Genomic DNA, 10,786 nt, shown 5'->3' with positions numbered 1-10,786 from the left:
AAAATCCAGTATATTTACTTCTAAAACACTGTGCACATCAAAGTCTGGGTTAATTCCGGTTGTTGCCATATCAGTTTTTTGATGTTATTTTGGCAAGATCTGGTATTTTATGTACATTTTCTTTTTAAGTTAGGGACAATGATAGCAGGAATGAACTCAGTGGATGAAAATGGGAATAATAGAAAGTTGATTCTGTAGGAAGGAGTGAGCAAAGGAGTAGAATTCAAATACAATCTATTCCTGTGCATGTTGGGCATTATAGCAGGTACGTTATAATTTATAATTGTCAAAATTACCTCATAGAACATGTAATATGATCTCTAATCAGATGGATATAAAACAGGTTCAGAGAAGCCAAGTACATTAAAGATGATGTAGCAGAAAAATAATTAAGAATTAAGTCTGTCGAATTCCTGGAGTCTGTTATATTTTCTTCAATACATTAGGCTGACCCATCAGGAACAGAACTTGGCATCACCTAGCTCGGTGGTGCTAAACTTTTAATGTGTGTGTGAATCATCTGAATCTTAGGAAATGTAGATTCTGATGCTGTAGGTTTTGGGGAGGGACCTGCACTTGTAATTCTTATATTTAATAAACTCTGAGATGCTGCTTCTGATGTTAGCTTGAGCACTTAAAGTAACTAACTTCTAGTTTACCTTCTTGGCTTCGTTTGTGAAATCCTAAGTTCACATTGTAGTTAGCTAGTGACAGAGATGAGTTTGAATCAGTGTCAAGGCCAAAAATTAGTTCTGGGTGTTGCTCCTTTGTTTTCCTTTAGTACTCCAAATCAAAGATATGTATACATTTGTATACTTGTTGTTGAAACTCAGTTGCAAGTATACCCATTCTCCACCCTACCTCCATCCCCTTTTCTACTGGGTTGCTCTCCTACCTCCTATTTGGAATTAGCTCTCTCTCTGATTATCCTGGGCAATTAGTGGAAGGTAGCACAAGAACCTGGGCCCCTGCCACCCAGACTGAACTGAATGGAATTCCGGGCTCCTGGTTTTGGCCTGATCCCAGCAGCCCCCTTCTCTCTGTCTCCCTTACTGTCATCCCATTCCAACTAGTTTATTCGTTACAACTCAAGGAGCTACATAGAAATGTCATAGTGACTCAAATCCCATTGTGTATCTAAAGGTGTATTCTTTGTGCTGTTTATCCTATGGGTTTTGACAAATATATAATTGCTTATATTCATCATTGTTGTATTGTAATGAGTAGCTTGCTGCTCTAAAACTCCTCTGTGTTCTGTATATTTATCCCTCTTTCTCTGCTAACATGGCAACTACTGAGATTTTTGCTGTCTTCATAACTTTGCTTTTGTAGAATGTCATATTCTTGGAGTCATAGAATATGTATCCTTTTTGGATTTGTTTCATACACTTTGTAATGTGCATTGAAGTTTCCTCTATGTCTTCTCATGGCTTTAAAACTAACTTTAAAAAAATATTTATTTCAATGAAATACACCACTCTCTTAAAATTTACTAATTTATTTGAAAGGCCAGGGAGACAGAGAGATCGCCCATCCATTAATTCACTACCCAAATATCTAAAACAACTAGAACTACACCAGGCCAAAACTGGGAGCTGGTGATTCCATCTAGGTTTCTACACAGAAGCGGCAGGGAACAGCCATTGCCTGTTGCTTCCCAGGGTGTACAGTAACAGAAACTTCAACAGAAGTAAAGCCAGGGACTCTGACAAAGGAAGTAGGCATCCCAAATGATACCTTAAACACTGAGTCAAGTGCCTACGCAAAATCTCATTTCTTCTTGACACAATATCTGAATTTGCCATAATTTATTCATCTACTAACCTTCAGAAGGATGCCATGGTAATTGCCAACCTGTGGCTAATTGTGAATTCAGCAGTATAAGATCTTGTAATAAGCTTTTATATGGATGTAGTTTTCTTCCTACTTGTATACATACCACAAAGTATGACAACTGGCTTCTAGGGTTTAATTTTGTAAGTAACTACCACAGTTTACTTCTCATTCTGTTTCTCATGTACCATTTTTCATTCTCACCAGCACTAAATGAAAGTTGTTCTTGCCCCATATTCCCTCTTTCTCACAAATCAAAAAGAAATATATGGGCAATCAGATATCATTCTCTGATTATAATGGTTATTTCAAAAAGACAAGAAATGTGGTAAGGCTGTGGAAGAAAGGGAACCTTTATACACTGTTCATAGAAACGCAAGTTAGTATAGCCAACATGATAACAGTGTAGAGGTTCCTTAGAAAACTGAAAATGGGTCTGTCATATAATTTTGGTACCCGTTTGTGGTTTTTAGCCATTGGAAATGACACTAATATAAGAAAAGGAGATCTTGTGTTCCTTATTTATTAGAACACTATACACAAAGGCAATATGGAATCAATCTAGGTATCCATTGAGGATGAAAACATAAAAGAAAATATACATAATGCAATATTATCCAAAGGATAAAAAGAAACAAATCTGGAAATTTTCAGAAAAAAAAAAGGACTAAACTAGAAATCCTTATGTAAGTAAAGCAAGCTGGATACAGTAACACACATGTAGCATGCTTTTTTTAAAATGTGACAGTTTTTAAGAAGGTGATTCTGATGTTAGAATATTGATTGCCACGGGCTAAAAAGGTTGGACAGAATGAGCATCTAGGAGGTTCAATAAGTGTTGCTAAAACACAGATGGAAGTCCTGGGTTATTTTGTTCCATAGCACAGTGGGTGAGTGTAGTTTACAATAGGGTAACGTAAAGTGTATAAGTAGCTGGAACCTGTATGGTGCCACGTTAGAACTGTTTTCCCTAGGGAACCAATGCAATGCACTGAGCCAGAAGTAATTTTGCTGCTAGCCTAGCACGTGCACAACTCACTGTTGTCCCTGCAGTTCCACAGTCTTTGCAACACTACACAAAATGGCACCTGATGTGTCACTGGTGGAGGTTTGGGTCTGGTGTTCATTATCTGGGAGTAACCTAGACAAATCTTGAGTGGAACCTGCATGATGCAGTCAGCACTGCTTTCCCTGTGGGATCAGTGCAATGTGCTGGGACAGACATGAGCCTGCCCCAAGCTGTCACTCCAGTCCCACAGCCTTTGCCCCACTATACAAAATGGCACCAGATTTGGCACTGATGGAGGTCTGGGTTGTAAAATCCACCCTGTTCCTGTACTGGCCCTTGGAGTCTGCTGCTCTGTTTCTGCTCCTGGTCAAATCAAATAAATCATCAGGATAGGTAGATCTTTGCCTATATTTACTTCCTGAGTTTCAAATGAACTCCCTTTCCCATCTGACTGCCACTGGAGCTCTGACTACTGGTGGAGCTCAGATGGCCACTTGCCAACCACTGCTGGGTTATCTGGTCATGCAACGCTGCTCTGTTATCTCCACTGCTTCCCTGTTTAAGGGTGTCCAGGTACCCTTCTGCCATTTGCCCATCCTCCATTTCCTGGAATCTGCCCTCTGTGCTTCACCTTTCCTCCTTCCCAAACTTTATGCTAGATTAATTTTGTAAAATGTATGGGAAATAAATTTTTTTAATATTGCATGTCTGTGCAAAATATTTAGTCTATGTGCTTGCTTGCTTTTTTGCTTAGGAACATATGTATATACTGGTTCACCTATATATTTATTTATCTTGTATCTTGCATGTATGTTGCCTTAAATTAGAAAGAACATGTGATATTTTTCATTTTAGGATTGGATTACTTCACTGAGCGTAATGGCTTCCAGTTGGAATTATTTTCTTGCAAATGGTATAATTTTTATAGGGTTCAGCACACTCTGTCACCTATGTCAGCCTACATACATGTCAGATCTGTTCTGTATTCAGCTCCATCTCTTACACAAACCGATGGATACTGCAACTGAGCCCATCCCTGCCTGCCACATATTCAGCCCTCATGTACATCAGTGGGCACTGCAGTCAGAGCAATCCTCAAGACCCTATCAGGCCTACCTCCAGCCCTGGTTTCTGTGTATGCCAGAAAGTACAGTAGATTGGCCTGACCTATTCGGCATCCCATTTGGTTCAGCCCAACTGACCCACTATCCAGCCCACATGCTGATGGGTTCTACTGCCTGTCTAGCCAGATCCACCCCCAGCTCTGCTTTTCATGGCCATGTCTAGCTCAGTCTGTCACTACCCCCAGATCTTGAGAAAAACAGCAAATATTGCAGTTCCACAGGGGTGAGCCTACATCCCCTACAAAATCTTCCCCCCGAGCTGGTTCTCTTGCATGCTGATTAGTGTCATGGCCAAGCCTAACATTACCCACCCGCTGTCATGACATTCATTGGCAGGTACTGTGATCTAGCCCTGCCAGGCTGGCACCCAATTCCAACTTTATTATTTTTAGAATTTTTAACTTTATTATTTAAAAAAAATTATGGTACAATTGCATGCTGTCTGGGATTTCCCTACCCCTCCCCAAATTCCCAACCCCTGGCTGATTTTCCCCATATCATTACAATAGTATAGTCCTTCATAAGCAGTCATATGTCCATCAGTCTGTTATTTAAGTTTGTCCTGACATTGCTGGTACAAACAATGCTAGATAGTCCAGCATCCTATTGTGAAGATACATCCAACAGTGTCATCTTGAGTCCATCTTTGATTTGGAAGTAGAGATAAATACTGCATTGTATCTTCACATCTGGATATGATAGCCTCCATTATACCATCATTATATTTTCAGTCAAACGAGAAGCCATGAAACAATTTCAACAACAGGAATGAAGTTAAAAGAAAAAAAATTACAGCACCATGGTGTTAAACAACATGCTACTGAATAACCAACATCTTGATGAAGGAATGAAAAAGAAGACACAAAAGCTTCTTGTGTAAAATCATGCTGTTCTGTGATCTATGAGTCACTTTAGTGTGCGCTGTGATCCATGCTACTGAGCCCATCTCAGGTCTCCCATGTGGCAGGTGCATTGGTCTGACTCATAAAGGTCTTCTACTTTCCCCCATCCAAATCACTCTGTCTCAGCCACCTCACTTACCTGCAACTCCAGTGGCCTTTTTGATGGAAGTCCCTTAGAAGTTATTCCTCACTTGCAACACACTCCTTCCCACACATCCCCTTACCCCCTTCCCTGAACAATCCACACTCCCTGCACCTGAAAGCACATGGGTTCCCCAGCCCAGTCTTCCAAAGCCAAGTCTTTCAGTGGGGTGCTGTGCTCATCTAGAGCTCTGCCCACCCACCAGATCTCAAGCTCTTGGCATGTGTGATGGCCTGGGACCCTACCCCTCCTCCCACCCCAAATCCAAGCATATTCAAAGTTCCCAAGCCTGGTCCACCATCCCAACATGCCAAAATGCTATCCTAGGTCTCTTCCCTCTCCTTCTTTCATCCTACCTGGGATCAAGCACATGGGGAAATCCCCAGGCTCGCTCTGCCTGCCTGGGCATGAGCCCCCCAGGCGCCCACATCCCCCACCCCAGGAGCCAAGATCTTCCTGGTTTCCCATGTGAGTTCATAGGTCTGACACTTTAGCATGGAGCTGGATTGGAAGTAGACTACCTGGGCCCTGAACAGACACCTAAATGGGATGAAGATGCTGTGGATGGGGGCTTAACATGCTGCACCACACCACTGACCCCCGATCTATTATTCTACTAGTTTCTTATATTACTGAAATCTCTGATATCTTTTCTAAGCATATCAGTCCCTTTTCATGCTTCAAGTTATAACCTTCTTCACTTGGCTTTTTAAACTTCCCTTCTATTTAAAAAAATAAATTTAAGTTTTTATTTACTTGAAAGGAAGAGAGAGTACAATAGGCAAATGAGCATAGGTCTCCCATGTAGGTGGTAGGACCCCAACTGCTCGAACCATTCCCTACTGCTTCTCAGAGTCTGCTTTAGCAGGAAGCTCCTCGTCTAAAGAGGGGGAGTTGAGAATTGAACCCAGGCACTCCCAGACTCCTGGGTATATTGACCAATGTTTTTTAAAATAAAAGATTTATTTATTTTTATTGGAAAATAAGATTTATAGAGAGAAGGAGAGACAGAGAAAAAGATCATCATCTATTGGGTCAAGTGGCTGCAAGGACTGGAGCTGAGCTGATTCAAAGCCAGGATCCAGGAGCTTTTTCCATGTCTCCCATGTGGGTGCAGGATCTGAAGGTTTGGGGCTGAACTCCACTGCTTTCCCAGGCTGTAAGCAGAGAGCTGAAAGGGAAGTGGAGCATCCGGGATAGGAATAGGCACTTATTTGGGATCTCAGTAGATGCAAAAAGAGGACTTCAGCAAACAAGCTATCACGCCGGTACCACCAATGTCTTGACCAGTAAGTCCCAATGCCTAACCCCAAAATTCTCTTGTGTTCTACTGGTCTGTTTGGATTGCCTTTGATATCATGAACTATTTTTGAAAATCCTTTCTTTTAAACTAATATTAAAGCAGTAGAGCAATAAGCACATGTATGTATCATCTTGACTTGCAAGATTCTGAAAAGGTTTGTGAGATGACATACCTTGCGTAAGTCAGTAATTAGAAATTGGGCTCCAGAGGCTAGAGTGGTGGTGTTTAGGCTAATCCTCTACCTGTCACTCTGACACCCCATATGGGTGCCAGTTCAAGCCTAGTTGTTTCACTTCCTATCTAGCAACATGCTGATTGCCTGGGAAAGCACAAGAGGATGGTCTAAGGCTTTGGACCCCTGCACTCACATGGGAGGCCAGGAAGAAGCTCCTGGCTCCCAGCTTGGAATCAGAACAGCTCTGTTCTTTGGGACCATTTAGAGAGCTTATTTTACTCTGTCAAGTAAAATAAGTACTTTATTTTTTCAAGTATTTTCAAGTTTGTCTTTACTTTCTCAAGCACATTAAGTAAGTATTCCAAAATGAAAAGAAATTGGGCTCCAGAGTGGATGGGCACCCTGGCATAGTGGGCTGAATCTCAACCTGTGGTGCTAGCATCCACATGGGTGCCAGTGTAAGCACCAGCTGCTCCACCTCAGATCCAGCACGCTGCTAATTTTCCTGGAAAAACAGGAAATGGCTCAAGTCCTTAGTAAACTGTGAGAGATCCAGAGAAAGCTCCTGACCCCTGGCTTCAGAATGGCTCATCTCCAGCCCCTGAGGTCCTTTTGGGTGTGAGGCAGCAGATTGAAGACCTTTCTCTCTCTTTCTCTCTTCTCTATAAATCTGCCTCTCATATGCAAATAAATAAGAAGAAACTGGGATTGGAAACACAAGGTTGTCCCAGCCTAGGTTCAGACAGTTAACATATAAACACATAAACAGTCAACATATAAATGCATTGCTCACAGCTTTGGATTGCTGAGAAGTCTGAAACATGACACCTAAAAGTTAGGTGCTGGATGTGGGCTCTCTGGTTCATAGATGCTTCTGGCTATGTGCTTACATAATGGTAGGGAATTTGCTCAAACCTTTTTTTCACAGGGGAAGTTAACTTCATTGATGAGAGTGGAGCCCGTATGACTTAATCACTACTACTATCACACTGGGTATTAGATTCAAATGCAGAATTTGGTGTGGGAGGGACATCAACATTCAGATCATTGCATTGTATCACAGTTATTCTCATTTTATAGAAAACCGAGGCACAAAGTAAGTTAATTGCTGAAGGACAGATAGTTAATTGACAAAATCAAGATTCAAAAACAGGCAAGTGTGTGTGTGTGTGTGTGTGTGTGTGTGTGTGTAACTTTTATACTATCTCAAAATTTCCTATCTAGAGAGAAGAGTACTACTTCAAAATGTTTCATAATGTGTACAGTGTAAACACTCCAACTATGACTGATTTCAAGGAATAATGAATTTAGCAGTTAGCTATGTGGGGTAAAAATGGTTCCTATACAACATTACTTTAGTCTTTCAAACTAAATTGAGTGAGTTTGGATTATGGGACATTTCTTTAAATCTGAAATATTCTTTGGTTTACTTTTCCATTGGCTTTAATTATAATGAACAGATCAGGAATGTAAGATAAGTAATGCTGGTTTTATTTAGGAATGAAAATAACTTTTGACCCTTATTGTGCTTACAGATTTTGCACAAGTTTGAAAAGATATAGATTGCTAGAAAGGACCTCTGTTTATCCATATCTATTCTAAGATCTGATTTTTCTAGAAATATTATGTGGAATAATTCACATTAAAGTAATGGAATTTTAATTAAAGAAAACAGAGTAAGAAATACATGTAATGCAAGCATAGGAAGATTACAAGCTTAAATAATTTGACAAATCCTTTAGTTCATTCTCCATGTTTGAGAAGTATAAATAAGTCCCTTTCCCTTTTACTCAGAAGTAAACATGTAGAACAAAGCAACTTCAACTTCTATTATGACCACGTTGAAAGTACCAATTAATTTACCCTTCAAATGAGTATGCTGTCTCCAAATATTGAGATATGATACTTCTTTACTGGTTGACCCTGGGTTGTATATGACAACATCCATTACACATTAACTACAATCAAATAACTCATATTTTTGTAGAGCTCATTATCTGCTCCTTTTAATATCATAAGATAGCAGGTGAAAGCATGCCAACATATGAAAAACATAATATATAAGAGAACAAATATTTTAAATATGCCTTTTTGATGTTTTTTAGAGGTCTAGAAATCTTAACAAAACATTGACCAGTGGAGTGATATAAATAGATCCTAATTTTTCTTCATAATTAGTATCCAATTAAGATATATATATATTTATGTCTTCAGTTTTTATTCAAATAAATTTAATTATACTATTAGAGATACTAAATGAGTTCAGTTATGTTCTTGGTTCCAAATTCAATCGCAGAGCATCAAAAGTAATGACACTTTAAAAAGAAATTGAACAATTAAAAATTATGGGCTTTGAAGTACATCATATTGTAGTAATTAAAAACATTTTATGCCTATTGTTTAATTTCTGAAACCAAAAGGAATCATTTATGTGCTGTTTTTAGAAATAAACATGTTTTTGTTTCTGTGTATATAGACTGTGTGAACAAAGCAAGAGCATTGAGGTATTGTAAAATATATTTCAGTTACTTGATATACAGCATTTTAAATGCAACCTGGTAAAATCTGAACTATATTAGTCAGTACTTGACTACCTTATTAAAAGATACAAGGGTTAATTTTTAAGTGATTTAGATAGGATTCTTGGATATTAGAATGGACCTTTTGGAAATTCTATAATTCAGTTTCCACTGTGTAAACTTTAAGATAATCTAAATTATTACATCCTTTGGCTCCGAACTTATGAAACTGTAGTCTTTGTTATTGCAGGAATACATTGCTTCACTTCAAACACACACATAAATATTTGTTACAAGGAACAGAAAATTAAGTTTTCTTATTAATTACTGTTGACAGTGTCAAGAGTTAAACATTTTAATTTATTTTCCAGCTACCAAGTGAGCCTACTACAGTTTCACGGTAATTGGCTGAAAGCATGATACATCTGGGTCAGAGTCAAGATGTTATCATAACACAGCAAGTAATATAACCTTTGTGCTTGGTCCCCACTAAGTTCCATGGTGGGTTATGTCAGGAAGGTTTAGATACACAACACACAGAGTAAGCTTGCTTAAAGCTGAGGGACTTCAAGCTTAGAAAATGCTAATTGTTCAAAAGGGGGCTACAAGAGAACCTGTTGAGCCCCAACATCAAAGGGAGGCAATATCTTAATTGTATCAGACAGCAATTATGTCCCTTGCCCAGGATTAAGAAGCTATGCCAAGCCTCCAGGCCTTTACTATAGAAACTATTTTGGGAAAAATAATCCTGAACAGTTTTTAAAAATCCCACTAGTTTTTAAAGGAATTGCAGTTAAAATTTCTAAACTAAGGCTATTACCTTCCTCACTGGGGTTTGGTTAAATTAAGTGAGAATACATTTGAAAATGCTAAGTATTAAGTATTCAACCAATAGTAGCCGCTGCTACTATTACATAACATATTAGCACATATGAACCTGTAAAATAGTCACTATTCCGGTTTTCCTTATGTATAATTTTCTTCTTTAAAATACTTTACTTTTCAAAGACCAGTTTTATGGTCACAGCAAAATTGAGAGGAAGGCATTGGAATTTCTCCTGTCCCACACATTCATGGTCTCCCTACTATCAGCTTCTCTCACCACTGTGGTACATCTGTTTCAGCCTGCACTAATGCTTATCACCAAAGGCTCACAGATAACATGATGTGGAATGACTCCTATCCACAATTGAAGTATAATAGAACACAGCTTCCCTGCCCAATAAATAATTTTGGTTTGCCTGTTCATCCCTCCTGTCTCCTCTAATACCTGGCTGGCATTGATCTTTTTACCTTTTTCGAGGATGTAATATGGTCGGCATCAAAAAGGATATATGAGTCTTTCACAAAACATAAAGGTATTCTTTCAAAAAAAAGTGATCAAAACTTTTCCACTCAGTACTAACTTTTAAAAAATTTCCTATGGGTATCAGTTTAAGTGTGCTTATTTTTTTAAAAAACATTGTCTCCTATCATTTTTCTTGTCACGAGTTTAATAACATCTGGGAAACTTTAAAAATATTTCTATTTAAAAGGCAGATTTTACAGAGAGAGGGAGATATGGAGAGAAGATCTTGCATCCCATGGTTCTTCCCCAAATGGCTTCAATGACCTACCTGTATTGATCTGAAACTGGGAACCTACACCCTCTTCTGGGTCTCCCACATGGGTACAGGGGCCAATGAACTTGAACCATTCTCTGCTGCTTTCCCAGGCCATCAAGAGAGCAGCATTGGAAGCAGAGCAGCTGGTACATGAACCAGTGTGCATATGGGATGC

Source organism: Ochotona princeps, chromosome 11 (assembly GCF_030435755.1).
Source record: "Ochotona princeps isolate mOchPri1 chromosome 11, mOchPri1.hap1, whole genome shotgun sequence".
NCBI classification, from domain to species: Eukaryota; Metazoa; Chordata; class Mammalia; order Lagomorpha; family Ochotonidae; genus Ochotona; species Ochotona princeps.
Note: the sequence above shows the minus strand (reverse complement) of the source record.